The sequence below is a fragment of the Scleropages formosus genome, chromosome 18 (genome assembly GCF_900964775.1).
Source record: "Scleropages formosus chromosome 18, fSclFor1.1, whole genome shotgun sequence".
Lineage (NCBI taxonomy): Eukaryota > Metazoa > Chordata > Actinopteri > Osteoglossiformes > Osteoglossidae > Scleropages > Scleropages formosus.
In genome coordinates, this window is record NC_041823.1 from 73,949 (window position 1) to 95,872 (window position 21,924).

Sequence of the window (21,924 nt, forward strand, 5' to 3'; positions counted from 1 at the left end):
TCCAAAGAACACTTTAGTGTCACCTGCGCTGCAGTAATTTGGCTGCACCAAGAGCAGGGATTTGAGCCACTTTTCTTCCACTGCAAGGCGGTGGCTTTAATCACTACACACAAACAGTTGCTCCACTGGGTCCAAAGAAAGCCCTTTTCTGAATGACCTGCACCTCAAGCCCATCTTTCACTTCAAGGAACAGGTGCCCACCCTCCTCCAATCCCTCATAGTCCCCTCAGAGGTTAACACTTCCCAGTAACTCTTGTTCATAACTATTTGCAGACATATCTGTTCCCGCTCCAATGGGGTGCCTATAAGCCACATGGGTTGCTCTAGTATATACCATCCATCCATCCATCCATCCATCCATCCATCCAAATGACTTCATTTGTCAAACACTTTTCTCCAAAGCAACATACAACTCAGAGCAATCAAAAGGTCATCATAAAGAGGTCAAGAGCTTAGACACAGGATTATTGACGCACAGCTTGTATGTCTGACAGCACGTTACGGTGGTTCACATCTCCCAGGTACCTGCCTGTACAAGTGACATTCAAATAGCAATTACATACAGTTCTGATTGAGAGCATGTGAAACATATACAGGGGCGATGGTCATTATTCTTGTGCAAAATATTAAAATAAACGTATAAAACCGACGTCTTGGTGAAATGGTACCACGGTGTGTTTTAGGTCTCCACGCTGCCCGGGTGTCTGTGACGTCAGCGTTCCCTCGCGTCCCGTCGTGCTCCGTCGCCCGCCGCGCGCAGAAGCTGCTTGACAGGTGCGCACAGCGCGCGTAGAGCGCGGAAAGCGAGGGCGCACGACGCAGCTCCTTTCGCCCCATTTTCTCACTGTCTGGGACTGGGAGCATTTGGGGAGGATCTTCTGCTGCTTCTTCCCTGGATTAGCGGAGCTTCCTCATGGAGGACGAACGAACCTCCATCTGTGGATTATTTTTCTCCTGTGTTGTTCTCCTGAAATCAAATGAGCCGTATTTTACCAGGATACCGGTTTCTTGTTGTTTTATTTTATGATGACGCACATCCATGAAGGTGAACATTCCTTCTGCGTGACCAGTTCCTCTTCATTTGGTTTCTTTGGTCTGTTTCCCTCCCCTGTCTGTGTGTAACAACATCACACCAAACCGCTTGCAACCCCCCCACAACATCCCTGTGCTGCAAGGTGAGTGTTGTCTTTTCACCACTTTTTCTTGTGCGTGTGTGTGTGTGTGTGTGTGTGTGTGTGTGCGCGCGCGCGTAGACTGCGTGTGCGCACGCGGCTGTTTTCAGGAGGCGCTGTTGTTGACCCCCTTTTTTGTTCTGCGAGTTTCCTTCTTCCCTCTTTCTTCTCTCCTGATTCCTCCTTCCCTGTTTGCCTTCTCTACTACATCTCCCAGACCTTGTCCATCCATGCCCAGTAATGGCCCTTTGAATCTTGAACCCTCCTCAGTCCCTGCAGCCCACTCGCTTCTCTTATCAACTGACCACTTTCCTTGAGGTCCAGCTCATGTTTACACCAAAGAACCAGTTGAGTCTTCATGCAAATGCTGAAAATCCACATCAAGTGTGAGCAGCAGTACAACTCCTGATTATTAATTGTCAATCATCAATCCTCCTGGGTGTGGATTATAATACAAGCAATGATCACGTTAGCTTATGAGCAGAAACAACACGAAGCACGTGACTCAGACATCATGTGGGCCTTTCGTGGCTGACATTCCCAGGTAGCAGAGGGAGGACTGTGACACTTTCCAGTTTTAACCCTTTGTGGGTAAATTCATCCTTAGAGCGCAATGCACAGGACATGTTTATTGTAATATTAAAATATAATATTATGTCCAACACCCCATCCAGGGTGTACTCTCTGTGTATCAAGGAGGCCAGACCACTCAGACTCGTAGGCAGTGGTTATTGACAGTGGCTTAGTGAGTGAGTAATATTTTGTTTTCATGGCATTACAGGACAGCTGAAATTTCTGTCCAAATTTTTAAGGATTTTACATTTCAAATGTCAACAGGCACTGTAGCACAGAAGAAAATGTTCTTAAGTGATAACATGTTGTCCATCTCATTCTTGAAACACAGTCCGTTCACCTGTGTTAGGAAATACAGCCTCAGATTGGCCAGTTGAGTCCCAAAGAGGCCCTGGTGTTAGAGATTCAATGTATCGTTTAAAAGGCTCTCTTCTGAACAAAGTGACAAAGAGCACTGAGTGGCTGAGCTCATGCACTGAGAAGTAAATGATTATAAAAGAAATTAAAGTCAAAACAACACAATTCTTGCACTTTACTAATCTACTGTTATGAAATAAGCCATCTGGCAAAGATAGGAAAAGAAAACAAAAGCTACCAAGCCAAGAAAGGAGAAAAATAACTCAGTGGATGAACACTCCTCCTGGGCATTTATTGCTGTTGATACAGTGCACCTGGATGGGTTCTTCTGCAGCTATGAAGTCCATTTCAGGTAAGCAATGCAGAAATGGCACCAGCAAAGACAGAAGCCATGATCTTGTGGCCTCAAGCAATGCTGTCTGGTGGCCATTAGATTCCTGTTGCTACCTGGGGCTTCCTAGATGACTCATGTGACAGATCACTGACAGATTTTGCTGCTAATATATAAGTAACTCTCATGTGGTTTCCTCATGTGATGGAATGCACACTGGATATCTGAGGACAAATGTGACACTGATCCTCTTTCTGGATATTTTCATATTTAGGCAGAAGAGTTAGTTTCAGTTAGTTTTGCTGGCTGTGTTAGTGGATCTGCCAAAGGTGGGTTTAGGGCATAAGTGAAGGTGGCATTTTCACAGACTTTTCTGGTGCAAATTCCAGGGACTGATGGTCTGATGACTTAGGAAACAATTGCAGCACCTTCTGTGGCTGCAGACCGTGGGGCTGGGGACTGAACATGCTTTCCTTGATGGGATCACCACTGATCATAAAAAATGGAAGAAAATAATTGAATTGTCCCTGATCAGGTCTCCAGAGAGAAGCCGTCTACTGATTAAATACTGTGTTGGGTGTTTGCATGTGCCCTGTGCTTCAGGTTAACATATTATAATAATTTATTTTTAACATATTTTAACATTTTAATCTCCCAGTGGCAATACATTGGTTTCCTTTTTCAGACCAGTACAGTTTTTCAGACAGACCTTAGGTAATGTCTGAGATGGTGCTATTCCTTTGACATGTCAAAAGATGCTGACAACATTATAGTAGTTATACACTTATTCCCCAGATTATGAACAGTCCACATACATTTTCAAAGAATGGAGTGAATAGAACCTGTGTGTTTCCTCCAGGCCTGTAGATGGCAGTAAAGAATACCCAAACAGAATCGGAGTGTGTGCCACACAGTTGAGTTTGACACTTAGCGACTGCTCACATGCTTTTCCTGGCAAAGGAGAACTGGAAGTGGTTTGCCAGTGCCTTATTCCATGCGCATCTGAGGGGTGTCAACACAGGGAGAAACATGCAAGCTCCACACACCCTGAGATGCACTCAAACCCATGCCCCCCAAGCAACACAGGGGCTGTGTTTCAATAACTTTGCCAGCTGTACCACTGAATTGAGGGGGGTTCCTGATTTCTTAATCCAGTTCACTTCCACAGTATTTGCAGCTGGTGTGTTGGGTTCATGTTTACAGGATGAATTGATAAACAATCTGTAGTGAATAGGAGTTTGTGGAGGGCCTCTTCTTTTATTTTCAGTAATTTTACATTTATTCATTTAATTGACACTTTGCTCCAAAAGGAACTTACAACACATTAAGTAACCTACAATTATTTACCCATTTAAACAGCTGGGTAAGTACCTTGCTCAAGGATACTACAGCTGGAAGTGGGGATCAAACCTGATATCTTTGAGTGAAAAGGCAGCAGCTCTAACCACTGTGCTATCAGCTGTCCCCTAGTTTTAACGCATCACAAAGTGAATAAAAATGTTACAATAAACATTTTAACTTTTACAGCTGTATTTGAGGTTGTTACAGAACTTAACCTGCAAATAAACTGAGGAACATCTGTACTGAGAGAGATTGTGATTTACTGGTAAAGGTGACTTTGGAGTGAAAAACTGGTAGCCTAGTGGTTAGAGCTGCTGCGTTTGGACCCAAAGGGTACAGGGTTGAATGCCAACTGTAACACACACACACACACACACACACACACATTTTCAGAACCGCTTGTCCCATACGGGGTCACGGAGCCTAACCCGGCAACACAGGGCGCAAGGCCGGAGGGGGAGGGGATACACCCAGGACGGGACGCCAGTCCGTCGCAAGGCACCCCAGGCGGGACTCGAACCCCAGACCCACCGGAGAGTAGGACTGCGGTCCAACCCACTGCGCCACCGCACCCCCTCCCAACTGTAACACTCTTGAGCAAAGTACTTACGCTGAGTTCCTCCAGTGGAAAAGAAAATTTCCCAGCTCTATAAATGGGTGACTTATTGCAAGTTGCTTTGGAGAACAGTGTCAGCTAACTGAGGAAATGTAAAACAAGGTGGGGAAACGGTGTAACCCTAATGTACGTGTTGCACAGACTAAGGCGCTGATGTTGTTCTGTCTGCAGCACCTGGCTTGGTGGAAACAGTCTTTAATTACTGATGTGATATTTCAATGCTGCTGTCCAAAGTGAACCTGCAACCTGCAGCAGTGCATCTGCTTGGAATTCTAGGTTGGAAAGTGTTGCTTTTAGCGTAATTTGGTTGTGACGCTGCTGACTTATCTTAAACTAATCTGGTAACACAATAGATACTCTGTTAATGTAATATAGGCTGTTTTCCACTGCAGATAGCATCCTAACATGGCAAATAACTGATTAAGATGGTCGAAAAGAGAGAGTAAATTTGCTTTTAGTGATCTTTTTAAATAATGGAGTTTTGCCTGGTATTCTGAATTCAGCTGGGAAACGATGTGAGAAGTTATTCTGGAGTGTTATACCCAGCAGAAGACATTTTTAACTCAAAGGAAGAAAAGTGTAAAGACATCAACATTCTAAGTGCTGTCAGACTTCCTCACTCATCCTCTTTGTGGCTCTCTGCTTTGACCCAGATCTGTCTCCTACCTTTATTTATTAATTTGTTCTCATGGATGGGAAAATCTGGCTTGAAAATATAACTGTTGGCCCAAGGAAGATGTTTACATCTTTAGGGTATTCTGCTTATTTAATCAGCTTCTTATTCCTTTGATCTTAATCCAAAAAATGCTGAGCAGCAATCACTGAGTGCCTTCATTTGCTTCCCGAGACAGTGAGTAGTGGCCAATGGAGCCCTTTGGGTCGAAGTGGTTCTTTGGGAATTGAGACTGCAGGGTCTGGAAGGGAGTGAAGTGACAGCTTTAGTGACACAGAGAGAGAGAGAAAGAGAGAGAGAGAGAGAGATGGTGCTTTTTAGTGTCCACAACAGACTAAAGACCAAGCAATCTGTGGAAACTGGTACATCTGTAAAGTACGCCTCAAAAATGTTGTCATTTCACTGGCTGTGCTCTCAAAGGCTGAGTTGTAGATTAGGAAGCACCAGGAGATTGGTGTGGGTTCGAGTCTCTCTCAGGACACATAAAGATGCGCTGTTGGGACACTCGGAACAGGAAGGACTGACGCACAGCTCATTGCTCCAGTGTATCCATTCAGGTGCGGTGGTCCATTCAGTGGTTCTAGGATAGGCTGCGGCACACCGGAAGCTCTGACAAAGACAAGCACTTAAAGTGAAAGTGAGTGAGAGTAAAAGTCTTTGCTTATCGGCAGCAGGACAAAACCCTTTGGTTATGTCAAAGTCTAATATAGTAGTGTGTGGAGCTGAGGGAAATGACGCTGAGGCAGACTGACTGTTTGTATAGTTGTTGGTGCAGTGAGGGCTGAATCAAAATAGGTGGCTGCAATTTCTCCTTTACGCTCATCATCGGCCAGTCGATGTGCCCCTTTTTCACAAATGCTCTCGGTTTGTGAAGATAATGAATCATTTCACTTTGAAACCATTGATTTCTTTAGCTCTGTGTGTAAGCGTTTTTTACTTTTGTTTAGTTTCATAATGTAAAATTAATTAACCAACTAGACAACTTTTACATGTGGTAAACAATGTTTTTGAAAATTAATACCTAAAAAAAAACATTTCTCTGTGAAACTAAGTCACTGGATAATGGCCAGTAAAGTGAGGTGGGCAGTACAGAAAAATACTCAAGTAAAAGTAGTGTACTGTTACTGTAAAAAAAGAAATACTCCAGTAAAAGTATCCATCCAAAGATTTACTTGAGTAAAAAAAGTATGTCTCGAAAAAACAAGTTCCTTTGGTTTCGATTGTATATACGGTAAGTAGCGCTATAACTCCCCTACATGACATATGACATCACTACTCTGTATGTTGCGGTATTTGCATCTGGTGCGTAAACACACCGTAGTGGAAGTGCAGTGAATCACACTGCTAGTTGAGTCGCTGACCAAAGTTTATACAGGGCATTTTGGAGAGAACTTTGCAGAGTGCTTAAGTCCTCTCTGCTGCACGATTGCTACTGAACTCCCTTCACAAACCCCTGACCGTCAGACCCACCCCTCCTTTCCTATCCATTGGCACAGTCCTCCCTCAGGGCTGACCTGCCCCCACCATGGCGTGTATTATCAACCCCGGCCCTGGTGTCCATGGCTCTATCCTCCACCGTCACTACGCGCTCTGTTCTACCTGACGTCGAGCGACACGTGGACACAACGTCGAACCGCAGCTCGGACGCCCTGTCAGGAAGGGTCTCTAATCTCTCATCTCATTACAGAAACACCTCAAGTTTCCCTTCAAAATGCACAGAGATGGTTGCTGCTCCACTGCTCTGATGTGAGTGCAATAAAATCAGTCAACAACCACTTGTGTTTCCATGGCTTATTGGGGGGAGGGGTGACACCATGCAGACATGTGATGTTTGACACGTTTAACACGTCACGGTTAAGAACCAGAATGCTGCTAAACTTTCAGTCACAGCAAAGCGACATGGTCCTTTTCTAGGATGCTCTGGTCATGACCGATTTAGATGGAAAAGGGTTAGAACCTGAATCAAAGTGAATCACAGAGGGGCACCAAAGTGTACCGTGTGTTTGTGGCCCTTGGTGAAGCGGCACACTGTAGAAGTGAGCAGGTGTCCATGACAAATCATCTTTCTCCACACACACACACACACACACACACACACGCACGCACTCATTCAGACACACAGTCTTTCACAAATTCTCACTCACTCAGTCACACACACACTCTTACAAACACAAAAACATGCATTGTTTTTGAGAAATAGACACACAGCATATCTGTCTTTGTCATGCACGCACACTCACACACAGATATGTGCCACAGTGCGACATCTGAGTCACAGCAGGGCACAGGAAACAGCTCCTCTCTATGCTGCTGAGGACTTTGCCCATATGATCATTGTCAGAGACACGTTCTGCCATCTACAGTCCCACTATTTGTCACATTTCTTTCCATTTATCCTTCATTAGGAAATACAACTAATTCAGGTCCTTCTCCCACACTTGTGATCATCTGCAGTTCCCAAACTAACATTAATTTTCCGCTTCGGTGACACTAAAGTAGCTGTTAAAAGCAATGTTCTCCTTTACTGCATTTGGCGGAGCTGCTCAGGGTGTGAACCTGAGGGGGGTGTTTTGTTCCAGTGGTGCAAGAGTTGCAAAAATGTACACAGCATGTGATTCCTTGGGCTTGTTAAAGTCGACAAAGCTGTAAGCTCTTATTTCTGACATTATCCAGTGAATTCACACCTGCAGCTTTGAGCCCTCGCCCCCCACATTGCATTCTAATGTAAAAACAGTGTAACAGACCCTATTGCCAATAGAAACATCTTTTCATTGTTAACTCCACAGTCTTAAGTTGAATTCACACCAACCTCGTTCAGGCTAAGATTCGTTGTCTTTTGAACAACGAGACACTAAGGGAAATTACTTCTGTTCCTTGTCCCGTAGCTGTGCTCCACATGGTTTCTCAAGGGTGATTAACACACGCTGCAGAAGTAACATCACAAATAGACTCAGAAACCATTAGCAGCAGCAATAACATTAGGAACAGCCATAAAAGGGAAGAAAATGCTCTATAGCACAGCTTCATAAAAGGGTTTTTGAAAGAGCCAAGAAACAGCAGAGACAAACAAATATTTCCAGTGTGGATACAGATGAAGTTGTGGAGTTGTGTCCTCAACGAGTTTTTTATTTTGTGCACTAGCTTCTATCAGATGTTTCTAGTAAGATACACAACAAGTGTCTCAATCCCAAAAGCTTCCCGTTCATCACTGGTGTCACTATGGCTGTGTTCTGCCAAAATCTAATGCACTAACCTCCACATTACCACAGAAACTGATCAGTAGCACAAATAAGTCTGATGATCAAATGAAGATCAGCTATTTTCAAACATTTGCTACTACCATTACACAGCATATCTTAGGACATAGTGTTTGTGTGCTTGAGTGAAAGACATAGGCAGTGGTCATTCAGCTTCATTTCTTTATATCATAAAGGTCCACAACAGGTTTAGGAACCACCTCTGTTTCCATTGGACAAGTGGTTTGTAATAATCAATGAAAATATAACAATTAAAGATAAGGTAAATATAAAATTGCCATGCAGAAAATAATTTCTTTGAATAGCATTTAATTTTAGGTGACAGATATTTTGTCTGAAAAAAAAATGGTCTTTTCCATAAAGGGAATTTTCACTGAGAATTATTAAACTCCCTTATATAAGGAAGTGGGGGCGGCGCAGTGGTGCAATGGGTTGGACCTCGTCCTACTCTCTGGTGGGTCTGGGGTTCGTCTCCTGCTGGGGGTGCCTTGCGACGGACTGGCGTCCCGTCCTGGGTGTGTCCCCTCCCCCTCCAGTCTTACGCCCTGTGTTGCCGGGTTAGGCTCTGGCTCCCCGCGACCCCGTATGGGACAAGCGGTTCAGATGATGTGTGTGTGTGTATGTATATAAGGAAGTAGAGGTGCAGATGATTTTTACAGCCCAGCTTTAAAAGGGTCAGTGGAAATAACATGAAAATGATCTCATTCATAGTGATACACACAGTAATGAGCTGAAACCAAACAAATGGGTTTGAAACAACCCATGTTGTGTACCACGTCCTGTATCATACTAACCCAGGCTGGTAAACTCACCAAAGACAGAGCTGAGGAATCACCGATGGGATTAGTTGAGCTGTCATCAGTGCTTCCCAGAAGTGATGAGGTTAAGAAACCCTCCAGCAGAAGCAGAGTACATGGACAAATGTGACCTTGTGACTGATGCACCTGGATGCCAAGAGTTGCTCTTGAACATGACCATGCAACTGTGCGGACCAACATCCTGCTGCTCACTGGCGTTAGAGTGGGACAGTTTACTGCAATATTATGAGAATAAAGAAAAAAGCTGAAACAAGAAAATACGTGTGAAATGTGTGGATGAGCAAATGATTGGATGATCTGTGAGAAAAATAGAACATTGAGAACAAATAACATATAGTTAAAATTTGAAAAACTAAACTAGCCACTTAGACTGTTCTCCCAGTTGCCTTTACAGTGTTTCATGCTCTTTTCTCTTTCTGTTTTTCACTAATTAACATTCACATAAATTCTCAGTGTAGGAGAAAACAGATGCTCATGCTTAGGATGACTCATTTATGGAATTAAACCAAACAAACCCTCTAGTAGAAGAAAGTGACCTGAGTACAAGCACTGTAGTTACAGTAAATGATCATGCGTTTACACCCTTCCATTTCCCGTACCAGCTGGCACAGACATTGTCACCCTGGAAACAGTACAATAAAATTCCCTCTGAGAAACAGCCACCTTCGAGGTGTTAGACTTCACTGTCAGGCTGCCTCCTACGTTAATTTACAAATGCACTAATTTATATGGATTTTAAACAATTGCATATTCCTGGAGTGCACTTTATTTGAATAACCGTCTTGTGCACCTTTTCAGGATTATACAACAACATGCCAATATTCAGCTTTCCGTAGAGCCTTTACAGACTCGCTTGCTGAGACAGTGGATGTTTTCTGATGTAGTCAAGTTGTGGGTCTTTTCCAGCCACCCTCATCCTCTACAGTGCAGAGACCAGGCCAGTTGTTTTGGGAAGCGTGTGCAGATTTGGGAGGTGTGTGTGTATGTGTGTGGTGATGCTGACCAGTGTGGACCTTCACTCTGACAGATTGCAACACAGCTGGGTGTGAATCTACTTGCTCACTTTGTCCTCCAAACTGTACACTATGTGACTTGTTCTGGTGGTGTACAGACTGCACACATCACACAAAGGTGAATAAATATAAAGGAAAATGATGACGCTGGTCTACTAAGATGCTGGCTCATTGCCAATATAAACAAAAATGCATGTTGGGACATAGCAGGCAAAGTAAAATCCAGTTTTGTGTAGTACGTTTTTAGAAGTAGAGCCTCAGCCTTCACTGCTGTGGTCCAGTTTCTAGATGTGGGGAGCATGAGGTTGTTGGAGTCACACTGGATGAGACCGGAACAAATAGGGCTGCACTCGATTAGCTTGGGTCAGATGGGTTCACACTGGATCAGACGAGACTCAGAAGCTTTCTCTTCATGTTGCTTTGAGTCTGTTGTCCAGGTTTCAGAGATGAACAGTCATCTCAGAGCCAAAAGACTGTGAGCAGGAGGCAGCAGGAAGCAGAGTGACACGCAGCACAGAGGATGTGGGGACAGCTGGACCCAAGTGCAGGATAACTGGTCAGGAACCAAGGGGTTAGGCAAGTTCTCGTTGTTGGGGACGGGCGAAGAGCCAGGCAATCAGCGGTCAGGGTGGGAGCGAGGATCCATGGACATAGTCAGGAAACGAGGCAAAAGGTCAGAAGTCAGGGAACAAAGAACTGGGGCTAGGAACGAAGGCGATCAGGCCATGAGCGCTAAGGAGGACCATTGTCTCAATGAGATTCCACAAGAGTGAAGGAGCTGAGGAGGGTCTTTGAAAGGCGAGTGCTCTAATTGTCATCAGGTGCTTGATCTGTGTCAGGTGCTGTTGATTGTGGTGTGGGCGTGGACGTGACACAGAGACCATGGTTTCATTCTAATTTTTAATTAATCTGAGTGGAAGAAGAGCAGGGCTAGCCCAACACAAGCCTGGGAAACTCAGAGGGAATGAGCTCTGACATCATAATGAAAAGAGGTGAGACAGAAATGTGAAGAAAACCAGAGTCTCAACACCAAAGCTGACCAAAAAGCAGGGAAAAAAGCCACAGAGATACAGTGTTATAAATCATTTGAGTCTTTAACCTGAGAAGTAACACTTAATTTGTTTCTTTCCTACGAGTTTTGTTCCTATGAGGATTTAAATATCATATCTAGCCGAAGGGAGCAGTGACTAAAATGCACACTGTTCTTCTGTGGCCTCATGGAGATGTTCAAAGCATTACTGCTGAACAATAGTCAATATAGTCTGTACTACGTACTCAGCACCCAATATCCATTACACAGGTAAATGAAAAGGTGCATTTCTTATTCAGCCCTCCTTACCAATATTAATTTTCCTGCTGTTTTCATGAGCCATTCCAGCTCCTTCAGCCTGTAGGGAATTCAGACATATTCACACATTTCAATGAATTTAAGCTGAACATACAGGCATGTGTAACAGCTTGCAACAGATTTCACTGACAAGATCTCTCTCACACACACACACACACACACACACACACACACACACACACACACACACACTTTCTGAACCACTTGTCCCATACAGGGTCATGGGGAACCAGAGCCTAACCCAGCAACACAGGGTGCAAGGCTAGAGGGGGAGGGGACACACCCAGGACAGGACACCAGTCCATCACAAGGCACCCCAAGCAGGATTCAAACCCCAGACCCACCGGAGAGCAGGACCCGGTCCAACCCACTGTGCCACTGCACCCCCCTGACAAGATCAGTGTAATTCTAAAAAACTGCTGTTTTCCAGAATTAAAATAGACAAATGACGTTTAATATTTCTCCAACGAAAAAATATCCAGTTTGAAAACAAACTGGCAGTTAACACTCATGACAAAGTAGCTGTTGAGAACCTTGTGTCGTTTCTTTGAAATGCTCTTCAGCACAGAAGAAAACAAACCCAACTGGTCTTGGTTTTAATGACTACAAACACAACAGGCAATGATCCCTTTCTAATGATTCACTGTAAAAAGACTGTTAAGAGAGTTTGTATTTGAAATTTTTGCATAAAAGTAAATAAACCTTGTGCACTAGTCACCATATTTTCTGATGTCACCTGTGACCCCACATCTGAACCTGTTCTACAGTCAACCCCTAAAACAGGAAAGAGTTAATAGTGCAGCTGTCAACAGTTATGGTTATTAATGATTTGATAGTGTCCACCACTTGATCCTAGAGTCCTACACATCTCTGGTGTACTGACCACGATCTACAGCTCGGTCTTTTCAATACAGAAATCCCTCACCTCCCAGCAGATCCATCGGGAACTCTCTGTTAAACTGGACAATTCATCCATGGCTCATTTCATCATCTTCATTGGTCAAGAATCGTGGAGTAAATATCAACTTAGGTCTGTGCTTCTCCCAGCATACTGAAGCCATAGCCTTGTTCTGCAGATATGTCCTGCATGACATCTATAGCATCCACCTTTTTCTCACAACGTGCTCTACACAGCTTATGGTTCAGGCCATGATGATATTCTACCTGGACTACTTCAGCTTCATTTTCTGATCTTCTGGTTCTGCCATCTAGTCTCTCAAGCTGACCCTCAGTTCTGCAGTATGACTTGTGTTTTACCTGCCAAAGTGTTCCCAGGTAGACCTACTTCTCATCTCTCTACATTGGCTTCCTGTTGCTGCCTACAAGACAGTTAAGGGATCTGCACTTTGATATTTACAGGACCTGATCACTCCATAAACTCTTGCTGTGCTAAGAATGCTATACTCCTCCACCTTGGTGATTCCATTCACAAGGCATCCAAAAGTGAAAGCCCATAAGTTCTTGGTTTTGGCTCTGATGTGGTAGAATGAGCTTCCTTTGTCCTACAGAGCTGCTGAAACCCTCCAACATTCAAGAAGGATGTTAAACCCATGAAATTTAGAGCCTCTTATCACCTAACCTCATGACAACTACATAAATGAATACAACACCATCTGCTGTTATTACCTATGTATTTTCATTTAGGTTGCTTTGGGCTAAAGTGGGGGGGGCGCAGTGGTGCAGCAGATTTGGCTAGTACCCGCTGTGTGGTGGGTCTGTGGCTCGACACCTTTTTGGGGTTCCTTGCGGTGGACTGGTGTCCCATCCAGGGTGTGCCTTTCTCCCATTGGCCTTGCGGCCTGTGTTGCCAGGTAGGTTCCGGCTTCCCGCAACCCCACTTGGGGTGAGCGGTTGTGGATGTTGGTTGGACTAAAGTATGTGTTAAATGAAAATTCAATTTATTTTAAATTTTTATGAAGTTATATTATTTTTTAGGAAGTGATCAATGAGGCACAGCATGCTGACCTATATGCATATAGTTGACACATAAGTGACATAAAAAGAAAGTACAAGAAGTATGCTTGTATGCATTATATGCTTTAGTTATTTCCCTCAAGTACAATTGCAGCAACCTGCTGGTTTGTCACATAGTTCATTCAATTACAGCAGCTCATGCTTTTCTCAAAAGGGACTTAGAGTGTTAAGCTGCCCATTGACACAGCAGGGTAATTTTTACTCTATCAATTCAGGGCAAGTACCTTGTTCAACCTGTCATGGCACTGACATCAGATGTTCTCCCTGTGTTTGCAATCCAAAGATGTGTGGAAGAAGGCAACAGTAAATCACTTACATAGCATCCCAAGAACACCACAGGAGTGTTCACCGTGAGTCAGGTTCCACTCAACAGCACTTCCTCTCACTTTCATCCAGGGTTCTAGAGAAGGAGGAAGGGGTTGAACCTGGCTCCTTTGAGGGCAAGGTGATAGCTCTGACCACGGTGCTACCTGCTTTGTGCTAATTGTGTACAGTTCAAATGTGGTATTATGACAATGTTTTCAATATTACATAAATATACAAATGCTTAAAAACATGGTAGTAAAACATTGCAGAGGTCCAAAGCACAACCTTTCTGAAGAAAAAGGAAATGCCGAGGAATAGTGGTGGGGCTCTCTGCAGTACCTGTAAGTCATTAGCAAACAACATCTGCTGGAAGACCTCTGAGGCCATGCGATTAATAATAAATGCCTGACTGACTGGGCTCGACCTGCCAGCTGTTTGTGCCGCCCAGCCTGGGTTCTGGGGAAGCTTCAAACGACTCAGTGAGCTGGATTGAGGAAGGCTCCCTGTGCTTTGCTCTCTTTATGAATTCCTCATATTTGCATATGAAAGGGTCTGAAAAAACCCTTTCACTCACAAGTACTTGCAGATCAAAAGCCTGAATGGATCATTTCAAGGTCTCCTTGGTATTTCTACATTGCCTTTTTCTGCAAATTTATTTGGAGTAATTGCAGTGAGGATACTATTCAACAGTGGCCTGGACCTGACATCAAGGTGGATACAGGATAGCCTCTTCGAAGGCTTTGTGTAGTGTAGCTGCATGAATAGGGTGGGGCCAGCAGGACTCAGTTGCTGTGAGGTACTCTGGGAGGAAGGACTGTACAAATCATGGGCTTGCCTATGAATGGCCAGAGTGCAGCACAGTAAGTGGGTCCATCACTGCGAAAAATGTCAGCACAGATATAATTTCCTCTCGCTCTGTGTATTGTGTTCCCATCTAATTGTCTACTGGCCCAGTGCAGCACTTTGTCTCTCAGAATCCAACAAATAACTGATACATAACTACTTTGTCTTTCAAATGGTCCGTATAATTTCTCTATGGAGCCTAATACAACAGCAACATTTTATCGCCTGAAGCAAACTAAACGGAGCAGAAGCCATTATTAGACCTTAATAAAGAGGCAACAAATGGCTGAAAAGGGTGGACTGTCCTGCTTGAATAGGGCCTAGTTACATTCTCACTGTAAGTGTCTTTGGAGAAAAGCATCAGTTACTGTCATTGAATAATTAAATATTTAATATACACACACACACACATTTTCAGAACCGCTTGTCCCATACAGGGTCGCAGGGAACCGGAGCCTACCCGGCAACACAGGGCGTAAGGCCAGAGGGGGAGGGGGACACACCCAGGATGGGACGCCAGTCCGCCGCAAGGCACCCCAAGCAGGACTCGAACCCCAGACCCACTGGAGAGCAAGACTGCAGCCCAACCCACTGCGCCACCGCGCCCCCCATATTTAATATATTTAAGTAATATTAAAATCATACTCTGAGCTACAGAATGATAATTACAGGCCTGCTCTGGAAATGTATGTGGTGTAAATGTGGTTGAAACTGTCTGACATAGCTGATAATACTGAAACTATGGATTTTTTTGGATTGGCCTTGTTAGCATGAACAACTTAGTTTTCTTATTTTTGGGGCATTACTGTGAATAACAGGACAAAATACACACAAGACTTAAAGGTGCCGTCATTTGTGTTTGTACATCATGAGTTACACAACAGTAACAAATGGTGCTTGTGCCCATGTAGCTGATACATGCCAGTTATTACAGAGGACATGTGAGGGTCAGAATCCATCACCACAGTAGAGCGAGTTCAAGTCCCATGAAGGTGTCATACCGCATTAATGGTTACCAGCAGTGCAGATGATGCAGAGTAATCTCATATTCTGTAAAGAAGATATCTGGTAAGTAGTTACGTATCGACAGATTTTTATTTCACCCAGAGGAGATCTTCACCTTGACTCTCCAGATCACATGAGATGGGAGAACATGGGTGTCCTATGGCTCCAGAGCTGTGGAGGGGACAGAAACCTAGGGCTCGCCTAAAAGCAGCAGTGACATGAGAGAGCAGCCAGTGTCAGGTAGCTGCACTGATATCATACAAACCCAGCCTGTGTTTCAAACACTGTTAAAGAGGAAATCAAGGCAGTTTTTCCTCAGAAAATAAAGTGATTTCTGTTTGTAAAAATTTAGAACATTATTTGTAATCCATTCAGTACATCAAGTGCATCGCTTTGGAGAAGTGTCTGCTAAATGAATAAACGTCGATGTAATGTACATCACATTTAATGCCGAAAACTATAAACTTACTAGATCTACTGAAGCACTTTTAGAGTTTCAAGCTCAACACACTGCATTTAAAACCGAGCAATGCAAGAGTGCATTTATCTGTTTTTTTAAACTCTAAAATGTTCTTCTTTGAACTTCCATCCTGGCCAACTCCAGTGAAAGTACACTAGCTGTGTCTACTCCTCGGAACACTGAAATCACAATGATCTCCGCACCGCTGAGTGTTGGAGAGAAAAGAGACAGAACTCAGCAGCTCTGCACTCTGTGAACCTCGAAGTGGCAGCGATGTAGCAGATCCTGTCTCTACTTACCGATACCCTGTCTGCTCCTCTTTTGGGTCGTCGCACATGCCCGGGAGCGATCATGGCATTTACTCACACGGACGTAATTCACAGGAGCATGAAGCCGGCTGTGTTTCTACTATTTGTATTGCAGTGTCTTCACTGGACTTTGTTCTTACAACGTTTATTGTATTGTACCAATTCACTGGAAATGTCTTTTTCTTTACCTCACTGGCACAAGAGCCACAGTTTAATGTCATTTAAACCATTATAATGGCAAATGACGGTTGAAAATTTGAGCCCCACCGCACTGCTGGTAGAGATTAATGAGATGGCAGAAGGGAATTTGTCTGTTGTTCTCCACAGGTTTCACATGTCTGGAATATTCTGCTTGAATCCGTAATAAAGCTTTATTGGAAGCTGAATTAGTTTTTTTGGCCTTCTACTATATGAATTATGCAAATTTGTGAATAGGTAAATCCATTTAACTCCACAAAATGCTTCATCTAAAGAAGAAACAGGTTTTAATTTCAGAATATCAAAGGAGAGTAAAGGCTATTTGCAATAACTCCTGCCATCAATAATGTCATCTGATGACATTCAGCTACAGGTTCATGTAAAGAGGGACATTACTGAGAAACAGGTTTTACCTGAATGTGACACTTTGGTGCAGCGAGAACATGAGGGCCACACCTGGCCTGGGCTGGCTGGGCGATGGCTGAGTGTCACATCAATGTGGCTTCGAATGTTGTTTATGGAAAGAACACAAATCCAGCTTTCTACACTTCTGTGTGCAAGTGTGTGCACGTGTGGCAGGATTCATAATTATTTGTTCATCCATCAACACAGAAATTATTAATGCAATTAATTAATTAATGATCATTAGTTAATTATTTGTGAAGTAATTAACAATTAATTGACTCTGGATTGTCCTTAGAGTGTGACTGTGTGACTGAATGTGTCTGTGTGGAGGAACATGGAAAACATTGATGCTGCAGAAACAGATTTTAGGAAACGGTAGCCATGCATTTGGTGGATGACACCGGTAACAGGTGTTGGGTGAAGCAGGAAGCCTGGAAACTCGGAGTGGCGTGTTGTGGCTGTGCAGAGCTGCACAGTTCAGAGCGTCGGCTGAGAGGATCTGCTATGTAACTGAACACTACATGCGGAAAATCCACATCCAAATACAGAAAACTCAGCTGTGGAATGAATACGATTTCTGCTCTTCTCAACGAATTGAGGAATTTGGGAACTATAAAATTCTGTTTGAAGTTAAGTGATGTATTAAATATGCTGGCAGTAATTTCATAGTGAGAAGCACTTTTGCATGTGTGCTCAGCAGCCCTCGTGCACAAGACCAGAGCAGTAGTTCAGCGGAACGGTCCTGTTCATACATCACATTAAGAATTTTACTGCACTGTGCATTTCTTTCATGTTCCTTTAGCTACGTTAGTCTCAGACTAACAAGAGAGGTGGACTCATGGTTGCTGATCTGCAGTGACTTACTGGATACCGTACTAATACTCTAGCTTTTGTGCAGTGCAGCAGCTCAGGAAGCAGCACTGCTGCCTCATATCCAGGGCTGAGGGTTCGAATGTGACCCCCAGTCTGTCCCCCTGATGCCGTCGTGGGATTCCTCTCGCAGCAAAACAGACTCTTCAGGCACATGTCTGTGTGCACACCTGTGTACTCAGGAGGCATAATGGCTATAGCCTTTACCTTACAGGCAAAGGTCCAGCTTAGAACAATTTACCCATCTGCGCAGCTCTGCACTTTTACTGTAAGTACCTTGCTCAAGGGTACAACAGTTGGGATTCAGACCTGCACTCTTTGGGCCCGAAGGCAGCAGTGCTAACCACCACGGTACCAGCTGCCCCCCAGGCTTGTCCCGGCCTTGAGTCACACTCCTGCTACAGCATTGTTAATCAAGCTATTTACCCTGAAATGATGTGACACAGTAGAATTACTTGGCTGTACAAATGGGAAAATAAGTAGCTTCATGTACAAGCCTCACACTGTAAGTGACCTTGGAGAAAAATGCCGGATGGATAAATAAATGATAAATAAATAAATGTAAGTGTTAAAATCCATGTGCAGTTGTAAATGGAGCTTGTGTTCAGAGACCCTGTCAATTAGCAGCCGTGTCACACCTTTCACTGTGAGCGCCGATGAACCCTAAAGGAAGAGCCCATCGTGCTGGAGCTGTTCCACTCATGGCCTGAAGCACATTAAACTTCCCGCCTGCTGCAGAGCACCTTCATTAAAGAGCAAAAGGAGAACAACGAGTGAAAATGTACTGTAAAATTTTGCCACCAGCACAAATGTGTGCACTGCAAAAACCTAGTTTGTTTGTTTCAAAAGTACTGAGCATCATTTACCTAGAGTGTGTTGTACTCAGCCCCTGTGGTGTCTTTATCACACTGCCGTCCTCTGACAGAATCAGATCCATGTTCCCAAATGTCCTCATATGAAGAAAGAAACTCCCACAGTCATAAGATGTCAGACAGCTGCCCTACATTCACCCTTCATTCCCCCCAGTCTGAAGTGTCCCGTCTCATCCTACACTCTTGACTTTGTGCTTTTTTAAAGGGTTAGGGTTGGAGTTACAGCTAGGGTTAGGGTTACGGTTAGGACTAGGATTAGGGATTAGTTTGGATTAGGGTTAGGGATCAGTGTTGCATTAGAGGGCATGCGATTTCTCAGCTGGTGTTCCACTTTTTGTATTACAAATGATGTTCAGTACACAAAATATTTCAAGTATAAATTTTAATTAAACATAGCCTTGTTCAAAGATGGCCATTTAAATTTGTGGCTCTGCTCTAGAAAGTCACAGTTCTCATCTTTTACGTTTAGCTGCAATGCTAGTTCCACTTCTTACGCAACTCAGAGAAGCTCATACTTATACTATTTGTGAAGTATTTACTTTTTTCTCTTCAAACTTTGTTACATTATTATGACATAATTCAAGATATTCAAGGCATTCGAGATACTTGAATGTCGTGAAACCTCTCATCTTTGTTGTTGCTCTTTTCGTGCTAAATGTGAATAAGTGAGCGTCCATCATGCTGTATTTCCAGCGCTTGCAAATACAAGTACAAGTGGCCAATAAGGAGTAATTTGGAAGTGTTCTCATACCGCAAGCTCTAAGACATGCAGCTGTGTCAGTTTCTGGACGGGACAGTTCTACGTTCTGGTGGCAGGAACTTGACCTGAGAGGAACGTAGCACACAGATAAGCTGCTGCAGTGGTACAGGGTTACCGGACTAGGTGCGGGATGTCTTTTCGCGGCGTGCGGCACCTGGAGGAGCGGCGAGGAAGGGTAATCGATGGATCTGAGCAGAAAGACACCACAGAGGGGCTGTGGGCCCTTCTAATTTTCTAATCAGTAACCCAGTGTAAGTAGTGTATCTAGCAGTGTAAGTCACCGCGGTGAATAAGGTGTGTGGGCTGATAACACTATACAGAGTTCATTGGAAGACACTTTGGAGAAAAGCATCTGATAAATAAATATATGTACGTGTGATCTACATGATGTCACTAACGTAGCGGCTGTCCCTTCTCCTTGCTGCAGGTCCGACTCACGAAAGCGGCGAAGGCGGCGGAGGCAACGGTGCTGAATGACGCCTGCTGTGTGAGAGCCTGTCCTGGGCTCTTTGCAAGGTGAGGCCACACCAGCTTCAAACCAGCAGTTCGGTTCACTATCTCCCTTTGACATGTAGTTCTTACGGTCGATAAGCAATATAGCAACTTTCACTGGACCACATTATTGCAGCTACATGTGACTCATGGTGTCAATATTAAAACACTGAGCAATGATCAGATCGTTCAATATATGTTCAAATAGAGGGTAAATGTTTTCTAAATTCAGTACTGAACACTTTCAGCTGTGTGACTCTAGGTGGTGTTCAGTACAGCAGCGCTTCAGAGCTTCGCACATTCCGAACGTTACACATTTGGTACCATGGACATTCGCTAAGTTACGAATCATAATGTCGAAGGTGTTTCGGACTCAGTGCTGCGGTAGAGTGCGGTCTGATTTAGAGAAAACTTTTTCGTTTCACATCACACCACATTGTTCCTTCAGCCCGATGGAGAAAGGGCTCAGGTCTCAGGGCTTTTTCGCTCAGTCATTGAAGTTGGGCTTCAGTAATGTGGTCAGTAATGATCCACGAATCAGCAGCACCGACAGGTGGAGCAGCTCAGTATCGGCTACTTGGACATGTCACCCTGGGCTCCATGTTCACCTAGTACCCTGGTAAATGGACACGATCCTGTGTCATGGGCGTTCACTCATTCAAGCGCTGTGCCTGGACACTGACCTTTCCAGCTTTGCCCTGACAGCGACTTCATTTGCCTGAGAACAACAGGGGCGGCTGGTACTGTAGCGGTTAGCGCTACTGCCTTGGGACCCAAAGGTGGCAGGTCCCGATCTCATTTCTGGCTGCGGTAAAACTGTGAGCCAAGCGCTTACCCTCAGTTGCTGCAGTAAAATTACTTGGCTGCATAAATGGGCAAATGATAAGAAATATCTTAACACTGTAAGGTGCTTTGGAGAAAAGCATCAGCTAAACGTAAAACAATCGCACGCCCTGCTACTCTGCTTGTACCATGGTACAAGCCATGTCTGTGGCTGCCAATTAAATTGTGCCAGAGCCCAGTAAACTGAGGCTTCAGGCATTTTGCTTATGATGCATTTAGAACCCCACAGGTGTTGTACACAAACAATGTAATTTATTCCATTGTCATTCACACTTTCCGGCGCAGGGGACAAAATGAGGATGTACCGCGGTACCCGGTGGTGTCAGTGTTTAATGACACACTGATACTATATGTGGGAGACGCTTCCGCTGGGGATGAATGTCCAGGAGGCTTTAACAGGCTGGCGGTGCCTTCAGCAGAAAGGGTTCCTTCAATAGTCCAAGCGACACACACCACACACACTACACACGCTACACAGTTACACACGGTACACACACTGCACACACTACACACACTACACACAGCTACAACACCGGCTCATACTGCTTGCCTTTACCTGTGACCCCTTCAAGGCCACATGTGACCCCATGTAGTAACTACAGAAGTGTGGGCATTTTATGAATGTGAAAAGCAGACATTATGGGCTGATCATGTGTTATTAAAGATTCAGCTCAGTCTAGGCATAAATATTTTTACAAGGAACGAGTTCACATTTCCACTGTTTCATTTATCTACCCGGAAACAGATGCTCAAGAAGCTTTGACTGTAAATGGAACGATCAGTAATTTTCCACTTTTAATGTGGAAATGTCATACAGCACCTCTTTCAAAGTAGAAATTGCAAAAAACCGCCCTTCTCGTTTCAATTCAAATTAAACTGTCACTTACCAGGTTTTTTTCTCAATTTAGCAAGGACTTTTGCACCAAATTTAAGACTTTCTGAGGTACAATGTACATTACCTTCCAGTTTACTCACTGTTCAAGCGACCAAATGCTGTACATCCATGGCCCCGGTTTCCTTAAGAAGACGAGTGGGAAGGGCCCGTCAGCCGTGTAGATGCTGGCGTGGGGGATTGTTTAAGACGGTCAC

At 44.1% G+C, this 21,924-nt stretch overlaps 1 protein-coding gene across 9 annotated transcripts in view; it reads left to right on the forward strand.

Annotated features, from left to right (window-relative positions):
• The first annotated feature begins 356 nt into the window (after positions 1-356).
• Positions 357-21,924, forward strand: part of LOC108923695 (poly(rC)-binding protein 3) — a 59,792-nt gene continuing 38,224 nt past the window's right edge. For all 9 annotated transcript variants that reach the window (XM_029260043.1, XM_029260044.1, XM_029260042.1 and 6 more), the window contains exons 1-2: positions 357-1,175; positions 19,928-20,016. The gene's annotated coding sequence lies outside the window, so the exon portion shown is untranslated. The remainder of the gene's footprint in view (positions 1,176-19,927; positions 20,017-21,924) is intronic.